This window comes from Mustela lutreola, chromosome 12, assembly GCF_030435805.1.
Source record: "Mustela lutreola isolate mMusLut2 chromosome 12, mMusLut2.pri, whole genome shotgun sequence".
In the NCBI taxonomy this organism is placed as follows: Eukaryota; Metazoa; Chordata; class Mammalia; order Carnivora; family Mustelidae; genus Mustela; species Mustela lutreola.
This window is the reverse complement of record NC_081301.1, coordinates 97,367,859-97,382,037: the sequence shown is the minus strand read 5'-3', so window position 1 is coordinate 97,382,037 and position 14,179 is coordinate 97,367,859. Positions and strand designations below refer to the sequence as shown.

Below are 14,179 nucleotides of genomic sequence, written 5' to 3'. Positions count from 1 at the left end.
CAAATATGCTCAATAGGGAAGAATTAAGAGATTATTACTATTATTTTATTCATACAGTACATCATTAGTTTTTGATGTAGTCTTCCATGATCCATTGTTTGTGTATAACCCCCAGTGCTGTGATGCAACCACTTTGGAAATCAGGTTGGCGGTTTTTACCTAAAGTTAAACATAGACTTGCCATAGGACTTTGAATTAATCACACTCCTAGGTAATTTACCTCAGTGAATTAAAACGTAGGGTACACAAAAACCTATTTGCTGAAAACCAATGTTTACCACATCTTTGTTCATCATGAAAAACTGGATGCAACCGCGTTGTCTTTCAGTAGGTGAATGGATAAACTGTGGAATACCCAGTGGGATACTGTTTGACGATAAAGGGACTGAGCTACTGATTCACGCATCAACATGAAGAAATCTGAAATACATTTTGCTGGGTGAGTGAACACAGATCAAAACAGCTACATGCTGTGTGAGTGTATTCACATGACATTCTGGGAAAAGCAAAACTGTAGGGGCAAAAAAACCGGATGGGTTGTTGACAGGGTCTGGGGGAAGGGGAAATGGTTAATTGCAGAGGGAAAGCCTGGGGGAATTTTAGGTGATGGGATTATCATGCATGATCCTGGAGTGGTAGACACAGAATGCCAAGCAACTGCCAAATGCATAGAATTTGGCAGTCCAAAGATTGAGCTTTAGCATATGCACATTTAAAAAAATCCTCCAGAGGGGCCCCTGGGTGGCTCAGTCAGTTAAGTGTCTGCCTTCAGCTCAGGTCATGATTCTAGGATCCTGGGATGGAGCCCACTTTGGGCTCCCTGCTCCTCTTTCTCTCTCTGCGTGTTGTTCCTCCTGTTTGTGCACTCTCTTTCTCTGTCAAATAAATAAAATATTTTAAAAAATAAAAAAAAAGGAACTGAGAGCTTTTCCCCTAAGGTCAGGAACATGACAGGGATGTCCATTCTTACAACTGTTCTACATAGTATAAAAGTCCTAGCTTCAGCAGACAAACAAAAAGAAATAAAAGGTATCTGAATTGGTGAAGAAGAAGTCAAACTTACTTTGCAGATGACATGATTTTCTATGTGGAAAATCCAAAAGACTTCACTCCCAAGTTGCTAGAACTCCTACAATTCAGCAACGTGGCAGGATATCAAATCAATGCACAGAAATCAGTTGCATTTCTATACACTAGCAATGGGACTGAAGAGAGAAAACTTATGGAGTGGATCCTATTTACAGTTGTGCCAAAATCGTGAGTTATCTAGGACTAAACCTAACCAAAGAGGCAAAGGGTTTGTACTCAGAAAACTATAGAACCCTCTTGAAAGTAACTGGAATACACAAAGAAATGGAAGAATGTTCAAAGAAATATTGAAAAAGAAAACCAAAGCTGATGGCATCACAATTCCAGACTTCAAGCTGTATTACAAAACTGTAATCATTGGATCGTTCTCCTGCTTTGTCAAAGATTATTTGACCAGAGTTGAGGATCTATATCTGGGCTCTCGATTCTGTTCCTTTGGATCTATGTGTCTGTTTTTTGTGCCAATACCATGCTGTCTTGGTGATCACTGCTTTGTAATATAACTTGAAATCAGGCAACATGATGCCCCCAGCTTTGTTTTTCTTTTTCAATATTTTCTTGGCAATTTGGGGTCTTTTCTAATTCCATATAAATTTTAGGATAGTTTGTTCCAGCACTTTGAAAAATGCCGGTGGAATTTTGATCAGGAGGGCATTGGAAGTATAGCTTGCGCTGGGCTGCTCAGATGTTTTCACAATGTTTATTTTTCCATCTTTTTGTGTCTTCTTCACTTTCCTTCATAAGTGTCTGTAGTTCCTAGGGAATAATAGGTCCTTCTCCTCTTTGGTTAGGTTTATTCCAAGGTATCTTAAGGTTTTTGGTAGTATCGTAAATGGAATCAATTGCTTAATTTCTCTTTCTATAGTTAATTGTTAGAAAAGCAGCAATTTCTCTACATTGATTTTTGTATCCTGCCACATTAGTGAACTGCTGTATGAATTCTAGTAATTTTGGGGTGGAGTCTTTTGGGTTTTCCACATAAAGTATCGTGTCATCTGCGAAGAAAGAGTTTGACTTATTTGTCAATTTGAATACCTTTTATTTCTTTTGTTGTCTGACTGCTGTTGCAAAGACTTCTAGTACTGTGTTGAACAAGAGTGGTGAGAATGGGCACCCTTGTCATGTTCCTGATCTTAAGGGAAAGGTTCTCAGCTTTTCCCCATTAAGAATGATTTTCACTGTGGGCTTCTCGTAAATGGTTTTATAGATTTCCAGGAAGGCATCCATTTCTCACAGGTTGCTTAATTTATTGGCATATAGTTATTGATAATTATTTCTAATAATTATTTGTTTCCTTGATGTTAGTCTCTTCAATAAATGGTGTTCAGAGAATTGGACTACTATACGGAAGAATGAAACTCAACTATTCTCTTATACCATTCACAAAGATTAACTCTAAATGGATGAAAGACCTCAATGAGACAGGAATCCATCAAAATCCTACAGGAGAACATAGGCAGTAGCCTCTTCCACATCGGCCACAGCAGCTTCTTTCAAGAGACAGCTCCAAAGGCAAGGGAAACAAAATGAATTTCTGGGACTTCACCAAGATAAAAACCTTCTGTACAGCAAAGGAAATAGTCACAAAAAAAGAGGCAACCCACAAAATGGCGAAGATATTTGCAAATGACACTACAGACAATGGGCTGATATCCAAGATCTATAAAGAACTCCTCAAACTCAACACCCAAAAAACTGACAATCAAGTAAAAAAAAAAACAAAAAAACGGGCAAAAGACATGAGCAGACACTTCTCCAATGAAGACATACCGATGGCTGACAGACACATGAAAAAATGTTCATCATCATTAGCCATCAGGGAAATACAAATCAAAACCACAATGAGTGGTTACCACCTTACACTAGTTAGAATGGCAAAAATTAACAAGGCAAGAAACAACAAATATTGAGAGGCTGTGGAAAAAGGGGAACCCTCCTATCCTGTTGGTGGAAATGCATGATGGTACAGCCAATTTGGAAAGCAGTGTGGCAGTTCCCCAAAAAACCAAAAATAGAGCTACCCTATGACCCAGCAGTTGCACTACTGGGTATTTACCCCAAAGATACAGATGTAGAGAAAAGAAGGGCCACATGCACCCCAGTGTTAATATCAGGAATGTCCACAAGAGCCAAACCGTGGAAGGAGCCAAGATGTGCCGCTTCCAGTCGGTGACAAGAGAAGAATTAGGCACAAACAGTCAGCTGCAAGAGATTGGGAGCAGGGGACAACAGTCGAAAAGGACTGCTGCCCCGACCAACTCCACCATCTCACTTTTACTGGATAGAAACAATGGCTAACAGAAGGACCGATGAAGGTCAAACGTTAGTCACGTCTTGCAGGCAAGCAAGGAGGATCAAGTTTATAGTTAACCAAGCACATTCAAAGGACTCATCTAACAACGGGCGCTTCTGGGAAGAGAAAGGAGCTATAACAAAAAAGGGAAGCAGGTGGTTTTCGTTCCACCCTGAGCTGACCGGGCATTCCCGGGTGCTCGGCTTCCCTGAAGCAGGCGGCCTTCCGTCCTGGGTGGGCCGAGCGTTCCCGGCTGCCCGGCTTCTGTGAGGGGCGGCATTCCGCCCTGAGCGAGCCGGGCATCCCCAGCTGCCCAGCTTCACGGTCGTACATCGCCCTTCTCCCCAAAGACCTGTTGCCAGTATATATATTTCTTAAGGCCATATCTAAATGTGCTTGGTAACTAGTAAAATCCTCCAGGGGTTACAGTTTAAGTAACAAATCGTTCCGAGGGGCAGCAGCAGAGATGTCCTTCAACAGACAAATGGATAAAGAAGTTGAGGTCCATATATACAATGGAATATTACTCAGCTGTCAGAAAGGATGCTACCATTTGCATCAACATGGATGGAACTGGAGGAGATCATGCTAAGTGAAATAAGTCAAGTAGAGACAAACAATTACATGGTTTCATTCAAATGTGGAAATAAGGAATAGTGTGGAGGACAATAGGGGAAGGGAGGGAAAACTGAATGGGAAGAAATCAAGGAGACAAACCATGAGAGATTCTTGCCTCTGAGAAGGAAAGGAGGGTTGTACAAAGAAAGGTGGGTGGGGTGGATGGGGTAAGTGGGTGATGGGCATTAATAGGGAATGTGATGTCTTGAGTACAGCATGTTCTACACAGCTGATGAATCACTGAACACTACATGTGAAACTAAGATATGTTGGTTAATTTCATTTAAATTAAATAAACATTTCATACAGTGCAGGAGATAACAAATCTAAATAGCAACCTACTGAATAGAAGATGTTTGCAAATGACATACCCAATAGAGTTTATATGCAAACTATATAAAGAACTGATACAACTCAATACCCAAAAAACAATTCAATTGAAAAATGGCAGAAACATGGACAGACGTTTCTCCAAAGGGCATCCAGATGGTGAAGAGATCTGAAAAGATGCTCAACATGTGTCATCACCAGAAAAATGCAAATCAAAACTACAATGAGATACCACCTCACACCTCTGAGAATGGGAAAAATCAACAACCCAAGAAACAAGTGTTAGTGAGGATGTGGAGAAAAACTCTTACACTGGGAGTGGGATGCAAACTGGTGCAGCCACTGAGGATAACAGTATAGAGGCTCCTCAGAAACTTAAAAGAGATCTACCCTACATTCCAGAAATAATGCCAGTGGCTATATACCAAATAACACAAAAACACTAACTCAAAGGGATATGTGTACCACCACTCCCCCGATGTTTATATCAGCATTATTTACAATAGCTGAATCATGGATGCAGCTCAAGTGTCCATTGATAGATGTGGAAGATATTGTGTATACATACACACACACACACACACACACACGCGCGCGCGCGCGCGCACGAATATTATTCAGCCATGAAAAAAGAATAAATTTTGCCATTTGTAAGGATATGGATAGGCCTAGACAGTATAATTGTAAGTGAAATAAGTCAGAGAAAGACAAACCATATGATTTCTCTATGTGGAATTTAAGAAACAAAACAAAAATTAAAAGAAAAATAGAAAAAAAAAAAACACCAAGAGGCTCTTAACTATGGAGAACAATTTATAGTTACCAGAGGAGAGGTTGGTAGAAGGATGGCAGAAACAGGTGATGGCAATTAAGGAGTGCACTGGTCATGATGAAGTTCGGGTGATACATGGAATTGATGAATCACTATACTGTAAATCTGAAAGTAATATATGCTAATTACACTGGAATTTAAATGAAAAAAGAAACTAAAGACATAAATCGAAAGACAGTCCATGCTCGTGGATAAGAAAAACTATGTTCAAGTGTTCATACTACCCAAAGCGATCTACAGATTAAATGCTATCTCTATGAAAATTCCAATGGCTTTTTCACAGAAATAAAACAGTCCTAAAATTTGCATGGAATCCAAATACCCAGAGCAATTTTGAGAAAGAACAACAAACCATCATTCTTCTTGATTTCAAATGATCTAACAAAGCTTCAGTAATTAAAACAGTATAGTACTGGCTTGTAAAAATAGACACATGGATCAATGGAACAGAACAAAAAGCCCAAAAGTAAAATTCATGCACATATTATCAATTTATGATAAATGATATGCAAGAATATGCAATAAGCAAAGGGCACTCTTTTCAATAAACCATTTTGGGAAAACCAGACTAAACTTATACCATACAGAAAATGAACTCAAAATGGATTAAAGATATGAATGTAAGACCTGAAATCATAGAACTTCCAGAGGAAAACATAGGGTGTATTTAAGTTTCTTGACATTCATCTTGATGATTTTTTTTTATATGACCCAAAAGCAAAGACAAAGCAAAAATAAGTGGAACTACGTAAAAGTAAAAGCTTATGGATGCAAAGGGAACCATCAACAAAATGAAAAGGCAACCTACAGAAGAGAAAATGTGTGCAATTCATATATCTGATAAGAGATTAATATACAAGGTATATAAAGAACTCATAATTAAAACTTCTGTGCATAAAAGAACATTATCAATAGAGTGAAAAGTGAATACAAAATAGTGTAGTCACTGTGGAAAACAGTACACTGGTTCCTCAAAAAACAGAACATAGCTACTATAGGATCCACTAATTTCACTTCTGAGTATATACCCAAAAGATATGTGAACGGCAGCATTATTCACAATAGGTAAAAGATGAAAGCAGCTCAGCTGTCCATCAACAGATGAATGGAGAAACAAAATGTGATACACACACACACACACACACACACACACACACGATGTTATATTAAGAAAACAAATTCTGATACATGCTTCAGAGTGTTTGAATCTTGAGGACATTACACTAATGGAAGTAAGCCAGTCACAAAAAGAAAAATATGGTATAATTCCACCTATATGTGGTATCTGGAGTAGTCAAATTATAGAAACAAAGTAGAATTGTGGTTGCCAAGAGAATAGAGGAATGGGGAGTTCTTGTTTAATGGGTACAGAGTTTCAGTTTTGAGCAGCTGAAAAAGCTCTGAGGATGGATGATGATGGCTGTTGCACAACAGTGGGAACGTACTTAATGTCACTGAACTGTACACTTAAAAATGGTTAAAATATTGAATTTTATGTATATATTACTCCAATGTTTAAAAATTTAACCAACAAAAAAATGAACTCCTACAACAGCAAAAACAAAAAAATCTGTTTAAAAAATGGGTAGAGGACCTAGATAGATATGTGCCTAAAGAAGACATATAGATAGCCAATAGATACATAAAAAGAAACCCTACATCATTAATCATCAGGGAAATGCAAATGAAAAACTATGATATCACCTTACAACTGTTAGAATGGCTATTACCAGGAAGACAAAACAAGTTTGGTGAGGAGGCGGACAAAAGTGAACACTTGCATCCTCCTGGTGGGAATGGAAATTGGTGTAGCCACTATGGAAAACAGTATGGAGGTTCCTCAAAAAATTAGAAATATAACCGCCATATAATCCAGCAATCCCATTTCTGGTTCTTTATCTGAAGGAAATGAACTCACTACCTCAAACAGATATCTGCACCACCATGTTCACTAAAGCATTATTTATAATAGTCAAAATAGAGAAGCAACCTAAGAGCCCATTGTTGGATAAATGGATAAAGAAGTGTGAGAAATAATATACATACACACATATAATAGAGTATTATGCACCCACAAGAAATAAGAAAATTCAGCTATTGTGACATCATGGAACAGACTCAGCTATAGAGAACAAAAGGATGGCAGAGGGGAGCTGGGTAGTGGGGACAGATGAAAAAGTGAGAGATTAAAAGTACACATACCTTGACAAGCACTATGTAATACATGGAATTTTCTTTTTAATTTATATTCAGCTAACCTACATATACTGAGTTCCTAAGTTTCAGATGTAGAGTTCAGTAATTCATCAGTTGCATGTAACACCCAATTCTCATCACATCATGTGCCCTCCTTAAATACATGGAATTGCTGAATAACTGTATTGTATACCCAAAACTAATATAACACAGTGTGTTAACTACATTAGAGAAGAGTATGGACTTCAGGAAACAGACTGAGGGTTTTAGAGGGGAGAGGGTGGGGGGGATGGGTGAGCCTGGTGATGGGTATTAAGGAGGGCACATATTGCCTGGAGCACTGAGTGGTGCATAAGTAATGAATTTTGGAACATTGAAAAAATAAATTTTTTTCAAAGTCTAGTTTGTCCAATATAAAAAAATCTAGTTTGTCCAATATAAAAAAAATCTAGTTTGTCCAATATAAAAAAGTCTAGTTTGTCCAATATAAAAAAAAACTAAAAGCTTTTACAAAGGTACAAACTTCTAGTTATAAGTTCTGGGGATGTAATATATGGCTTGGGGACTACAGTTAACAATATTGTATATTTCTAAGGGAGTAGATCTTAAAAAGTCTCAAGAGAAAAAAAATTCTACCTGTGAGATGATGGATGTTAAATTTATTATCATGATCATTTTACAATAATACATTTATCAAATCATTATATTGTTCAGAATACTGTATGTCAATTACATCTCAATTTAAAAAACCCTACATATTCTACCTTACAGAAAATAGAAACAATGAAAAAACTGGCAATGAAGCCAACCCAGGAGGAGCTTTTTTGGTGTAATTACACCACTACCTCTCAAGGTACCACCCTTGAAGCTACAAAAGCTGTAAACCACCTGCCCTAGACAGTGACAATGGAGCAGGTGGTCCTACAGTGAAACACAGCAACATTCTCATAAATAGGCAGAAATGGGCTAAATGTGTAATACAACTGACATCTATTTTTGAAATAACTTGGCCCACCTGTGAGGACCCCCTGTGTGAGTGCCCCATGGCCAAGGATCTAATTTGGTACACCGCTAAATGAACAACTTTTCAAACCACCAAGAGCACCTGTGAGGCTCATTCCACACCCATGAAAGCACACTGAATGCAATCTGGGGGAAGCTCAATCACTAATGCACAATAATCTTAGCTAGAAGGAACACACAACTGCTCACCAAACCAAACCTGCACATGGCCTTAGCCATCATGATATATACCTAATCAGACCACTCCATGCTGGTCTTGATTCTGACAACTTGATTTTGGTGCACATATGCATAATAATTCTCCCCTTGCCAAAGTCTCCAGTAAACCTCACTCATCAACATGCACCTACTCCCCTTCAACAACACTCAACAGCAGCACAGACATTCAGTGAATCTGTGTGAGGCTAGTCACAGAAATGTGTGGGTACTGGTGGGCTAAAACCCACTTCATCAACCCAGGTGCGGAGTGTGAAGTTCACACCCATGCCCCTCAGACAAAGACACCACTTGGAATTGCATTAAGCCACATAAACTTGCCTTTCTCAGGAACAGAGCATGCTGGGAGCAGAGGGAGTGTGGTGGACCTGAAGGAGAATCAAATGGCCTCCCTGTCACAAGCTTTCCTCCAACCTGGCATATACATAGACTGGTATCTGGCTCAAAATCCCAGTAAATTTTTACTCAGCAAGGGACTCTCCCAAGTACTTGTGTCCACAAACCATGCTAGCTCAACCTCTCCAATGCCACAAACAAGTTCTCCCAGCAGTCCCCCTGGTGTTAACCACTCTACCATCAGCAATTCTGAGCAGGTATGCAGTACACCTCACAACAATTAAAAGAAAACAGCTGTGTTCATGGAATTATCCACAGAAACTAAACCGCCCAGGGACTAGGACTCTTGGCTGAATGTTAGTGTACTTTAGGACCATGATAATAGGTAATTGCAAAGCCTTAGATTTCTTTTTTTTTTTTCTTAAAGATTTTATTTAATTATTTGACAGAGATCACAAGTAGACAGAGAGGCAGGCAGAGAGAGAGAGGAAGGGAAGCAGGCTCCCCGCTGAGCAGGGAGCCTGATGCGGAGCCCCATCCCAGGACCCTGAGATCAAGACCTGAGCCAAAGGCAGAGGCTTTAACCCACTGAGCCACCCAGGCACCCCAAGCCTTAGATTTCTTAAGTGCGGTTAAGGGGGCGGGGAGAGTCTGTACACTTGCTAACATATCTTGCTGCTTCTGCACTGGTAATACTCACCAAGCTTTAACAGATAGCCAGGGACATACATCAACGGGGCCATAATACCACTTCACTGACTAGACAGATCGAACAAGTAAAAATCTCCTTTTCTGACCTATTCTCCTGGACTTCTCCCCCAGCTGGCTATAAATGGGCTTTGAAATACTGCTTTGTGCCTTTGTAGGATATGGGATCTTTAGAATGCTTTATTACTGGCTCCAGATTCAGGCAATACAAAGTAACACACAATTTCAACTATAAAACAAACATGGAGCCAGCAGATGGGCTGTTGTGTAAATGAGCCAAAGATGCCCCATATATTGGCCCCAATGCTGTTTATTTCTTCATAGCAGGCTGAGACTTCTAATTCAAAGCATACTGGTACCAAATTCAATTTTTTAAAACACATTTTTACATATGTGTTTTAAGTACAATCCAAATAAGCCCACTTAAAGCCCAACTGCTCTGCACACCCTGTGAAACTGCACCCAACATTTGCTAGCCACAGATAAGGCAAACACTGGTGTTGTAAAAGACTCTACACTGCTGCTGCCTTTCAGACCATATGAACGTGCCCAAATTTATGTTGTCATCCTAACCCCCAGTATCTCAGAATGTGATTTTATTTGGAGATAGGGTCTTTAGAGAGCTGAAGTAAAATTAAGGTCATTAGGGTGAACCCTAATCCGATGTAACTGTGGCCTTACAAGGAGATCAGGAGACAGACATGCACATGCACAACTCTACAAGGATACAGGGAGAAGGCAGCCACCTACAAGCCAAGAGGAGACCTCCAGAGAAACCTGCCCTGCTGACACCTTAACTCTAGATTTCTAGCCTCCAGAACTGAAAGAAACAATGTGTTTTAAGCAATTTAGTTTGTGCTATCTTGCTACAGCAGCCTGAGCAAACCAGTGTACCTTCCATCTTGTTGCTAAGCAACACTGCCTAGACACCTACGCTCCCTACATGAAACCTCCTCTCTCCTAGGAGGGCCTATGCTCTGTTCCCCTTCTTGGCAATAGTCCTGTACCACTGCCTCTAGTAGGTCTCCTCCTGTAAAGGACTTTGCCCCTCATGCAACCCACCAAACACCACCCAAATAAAGCTTACTGTGTACTTCTGCTGTCTGTGGTCATGTCTTTTTCTTGATCAGCCTTGAAATCCTCAAACTCACTACATTCTATCTCTAGAGCTCACTTTTTTTTTTTTTTTTTTTTTTTTTGGAATACGTGTATACACGTTTCTGTTTTAGGTGACGGAGCTCTAGCTAAGAAAGTTGTTTTATCTGAGATCCAAGAATGATGACTCACACTATGAGTGTTGACAGAACCCATAATGCCATTTCTTAGCCCAGAAGCTCCAGTTGTTGCCTATTCCTAGAAATGACCACAGCAATTCTAATAACGAATTTCAAAAATGTGTTAGATGTTGTGCTAAGACATACACATGGTATCACAGGAAGACATTACAGCAGTCTTCTGAGTGAAGTACTATTATTCCCATTGCACAGTTGAAAAATCTAAGCAACTGACGGCACACAGAGGGTATTTTAAGTGTTAGCTAACTTGCCTAGTATAACACAGCAGTATCTGGCAGAATCCATGTCTGCTGGATGGCAGAGCCTAAAGGAGTAATAAAGACCTGCAACTTAATCCCAAAGACTTTCAAGAAATAGGCTGTACTTGCTCTGCTGTCATCCAGAAAATACATCAAAGAGGCTGCTAAGAATATACCAATTTGAATAACATCTATTTTTAAACACATGATTGGTAAGTAAGTCATGACTAAATAGAAAATGTCTAAGCCTGTAGTCACCTAGGTATGCATTTTGATTTCTGGATCCTTTTTCTGTGCTGCATACACCTTCTGAAGTAGTACTGTGTTAACAAGCTCACAGTTGGAAGGGGCTTTGGAAATGGTCCAGGTCCAGTTCTCACGTTATAGCCTTCCAAAAGCTAAGGCCCAGGGATGGAAACAGACTTCCCTAGAGACCTAGGATGTTAGTAAAGAGCTAGGAATAGAACCAAAGCTCCATTACATAGTAGTTAAAATAATCAGTTACAATACTATTACCATGTTGGGGTATCTGCAATATGCCCTGTATATATAGTATCTTATATAACCCTTAAAGCAATCTTTTAATAGAGGTGTTATCATCTCCATCTTGAATGAGAGAAAGGGGTTTCTAAGTCCAGGATCACACAGGTAACACATGGCAAAACAAGTTCTTTTATAAACTCAAATGCTATGCTTTTCCTAAGTTTTGCCTCAACTCTTATTCATGCTCTTAAAGTACAGGAAAATAATTGTTATCAATGAGAAGTTAAGCAAATATATGATGTATACCATGATCAATATCAGAACAACCTCTATAATAGCTAAGCTTTATTTTTGTCTTAAGGAACTTTTGAAAGCAAATAGTGTATGCACTGCATGTTACCACTTCAAGTTGTAACAGTATAGGGTCATCTGGAAACACAAGGCCTTATTCTCTTTTGCAGGAGAGTTCTCTGTTGACTCCCTTATAGACATTCTACTTGGATCGTCATCTGTATCATCTTTTTCCTTTTTCAACTTATCTCAGTGGTTCCTTATACTGTTTTCTTGGGTCATACAGAGATAGCAGGGGATGCAGATGTATTTTGTATTGAGACTTTCCCACGAATTCCTCACCCATAGTGGCACTGGTCAGCAGAAGGGCAGTTGAGTGAAATAGCCGGTTGTCTTGTGAAGCTTTTCCAGAAACTTCATCAGGGCCGCTTTTTCTTTATCAATTTCCCTGAACCGGATAGCTAAAGCCTTCTGGAGTTTTTGAATGTGGAGCCTAGTCCTCTGCTCCTCTCCAAGGTTGTTCACAAGGGTCTTCCGCAGGTATATGGGATCTCCTACTGTCAAGGTGCGCGTCTTCATTGTGTAGGCCATTCCACCCATGGTGAAATTTTGGCAGGGGAAGGTCAAGACAGGAGTAAGGCTTCCTGTAAATGTCTCAGCAAAATGATTCTCATGTAGTTTGGAATATTAGAACCATGACACCATGGGAACAGAGCCCTGCAGAATCTTGGGGCTGAGTGGCATCAGAGATCCATCCATTTAGCCTGAACTCTTGTATTTTCCCATCAGAAGATTCTAAGCTTCCATATACTTTTAGTTGAGAAACAGATGAGTGTTTCAATACATCTATCACATTTCAACACATTTAGCACATTACCAGAGTGGTAAATGGGTACCTGCCACTGTTTTGTGGTTACACATTTGTTGAATGGTTAAGTACCTTTGGACATTCATACACAGCACACAAATGTTTACAGACAGAGAAAAATAGAAAGTAGAGTCCATAATTCAGATTAGTTTTAGAAGCCTTTCATAATTCCTTCTGTGAATACAGAAGGGCCTTCTGCTAAATGTTTGAGATTATGTCATCCATCTAGGTATTGGATTGGATTTAAAGGCAAGAACTTGCTCATGAAGTATCTACTTTTCACACAAGAGAGGAGAGGAAATAGGCAAATATACATGTATCTATCACATGTGCAAAAAATCTCCACAGGAAATAAAAACTGAGGAGATGATACAGATGGGAATGGACAAGGGGTGATGATGGGGAAATGGGAACATGGCTGAAGGAACAGAAAGAGGAACACTTGGGTATACCCAAGGGTATACCTTTTAATTGTCCTTACATTTATAAATATGTTTGGTTTTCATGTCTTCAAAAATCATTAAAATAAAAAAAGATTGGGGGTTGTGTGCCCCACACCACCTGAATATTCTAGGATTAAGAAAGAAGTGAATATATTGTGGATAATGACAGCCAGCTTCTCTCTGTTGGAGAAAGAAACTACAGAAAAAGGAGGAAGGCTATAATGTACTTTGTGGTGCTGGACTGGTATTGGAGATATCAGTGGGACATGGTTCTATGAATCAGGTAGGATCTGTGGGTCTAAGAATCAGTAATTAATTCATAGTTCTATTAATCAGTACAAATTCTTGTGAAGAGTGGACCATTAGAAACTCTGGTCTCCAGAGAGGACTCCGAACTCTCCCCAAAATGGTTCGAGGCCCACCTGTTCCTGAACTCAAAATTTCCTCTGGGAAGGGAAGACAACAGATTTCATGGTTCTGTTCTCAGATTTTAGCTATGACTTTCCATAAGCTTTGATAATATTACTTTATTCCTTTTAACGTCATTAGGAGCAGACACATGTATGTTTGTTCCTGTCCTTTTTAACCAGGAGCAGAAAACCTGAACAACGTGGAATGTTTCTAATTAACAGGAAAACACATTTTTTTCTTCTAACAAGAGAATTTTACTGATTTTTAACTTTGAACTGTGGCCTTCGGAAACAATGAAAAGATTTAGCAAAACTTGTTTGTATTATCAACTAACTACTAATGAGTACAAATACTTGATGGCCTAATCAGACCACACTCTAAGGGAGTCTGGTGGGTCTGTATGTTTGGGAGGAAGGAGCAAAGGGATCTTTAAAAACATGACATATTTGGGGCACCTGGGTGGCTCAGTGGGTTAAGCCTCTGCCTTCGGCTCAGGTCATGATCTCAG

At 39.4% G+C, this 14,179-nt stretch overlaps 1 protein-coding gene and 1 long non-coding RNA gene across 17 annotated transcripts in view; one reads left to right on the top strand and one right to left on the bottom strand.

Annotated features, from left to right (window-relative positions):
* The window catches only part of LOC131812445 (F-box/WD repeat-containing protein 12-like), a 69,940-nt gene extending 59,199 nt beyond the window's left edge, over positions 1 to 10,741 (top strand). For 6 of the 7 annotated variants that reach the window (XM_059142016.1, XM_059142014.1, XM_059142013.1 and 3 more), the window contains 2 exons: positions 329 to 439; positions 2,395 to 10,741. The gene's annotated coding sequence lies outside the window, so the exon portion shown is untranslated. The remainder of the gene's footprint in view (positions 1 to 328; positions 440 to 2,394) is intronic. The other variant, XM_059142012.1, reaches the window with a different exon arrangement.
* LOC131812447 (uncharacterized) overlaps positions 1 to 14,179 on the bottom strand; it is an 85,034-nt gene that overhangs the window by 28,828 nt on the left and 42,027 nt on the right. The gene's annotated exons all lie outside the window — the stretch shown is intronic.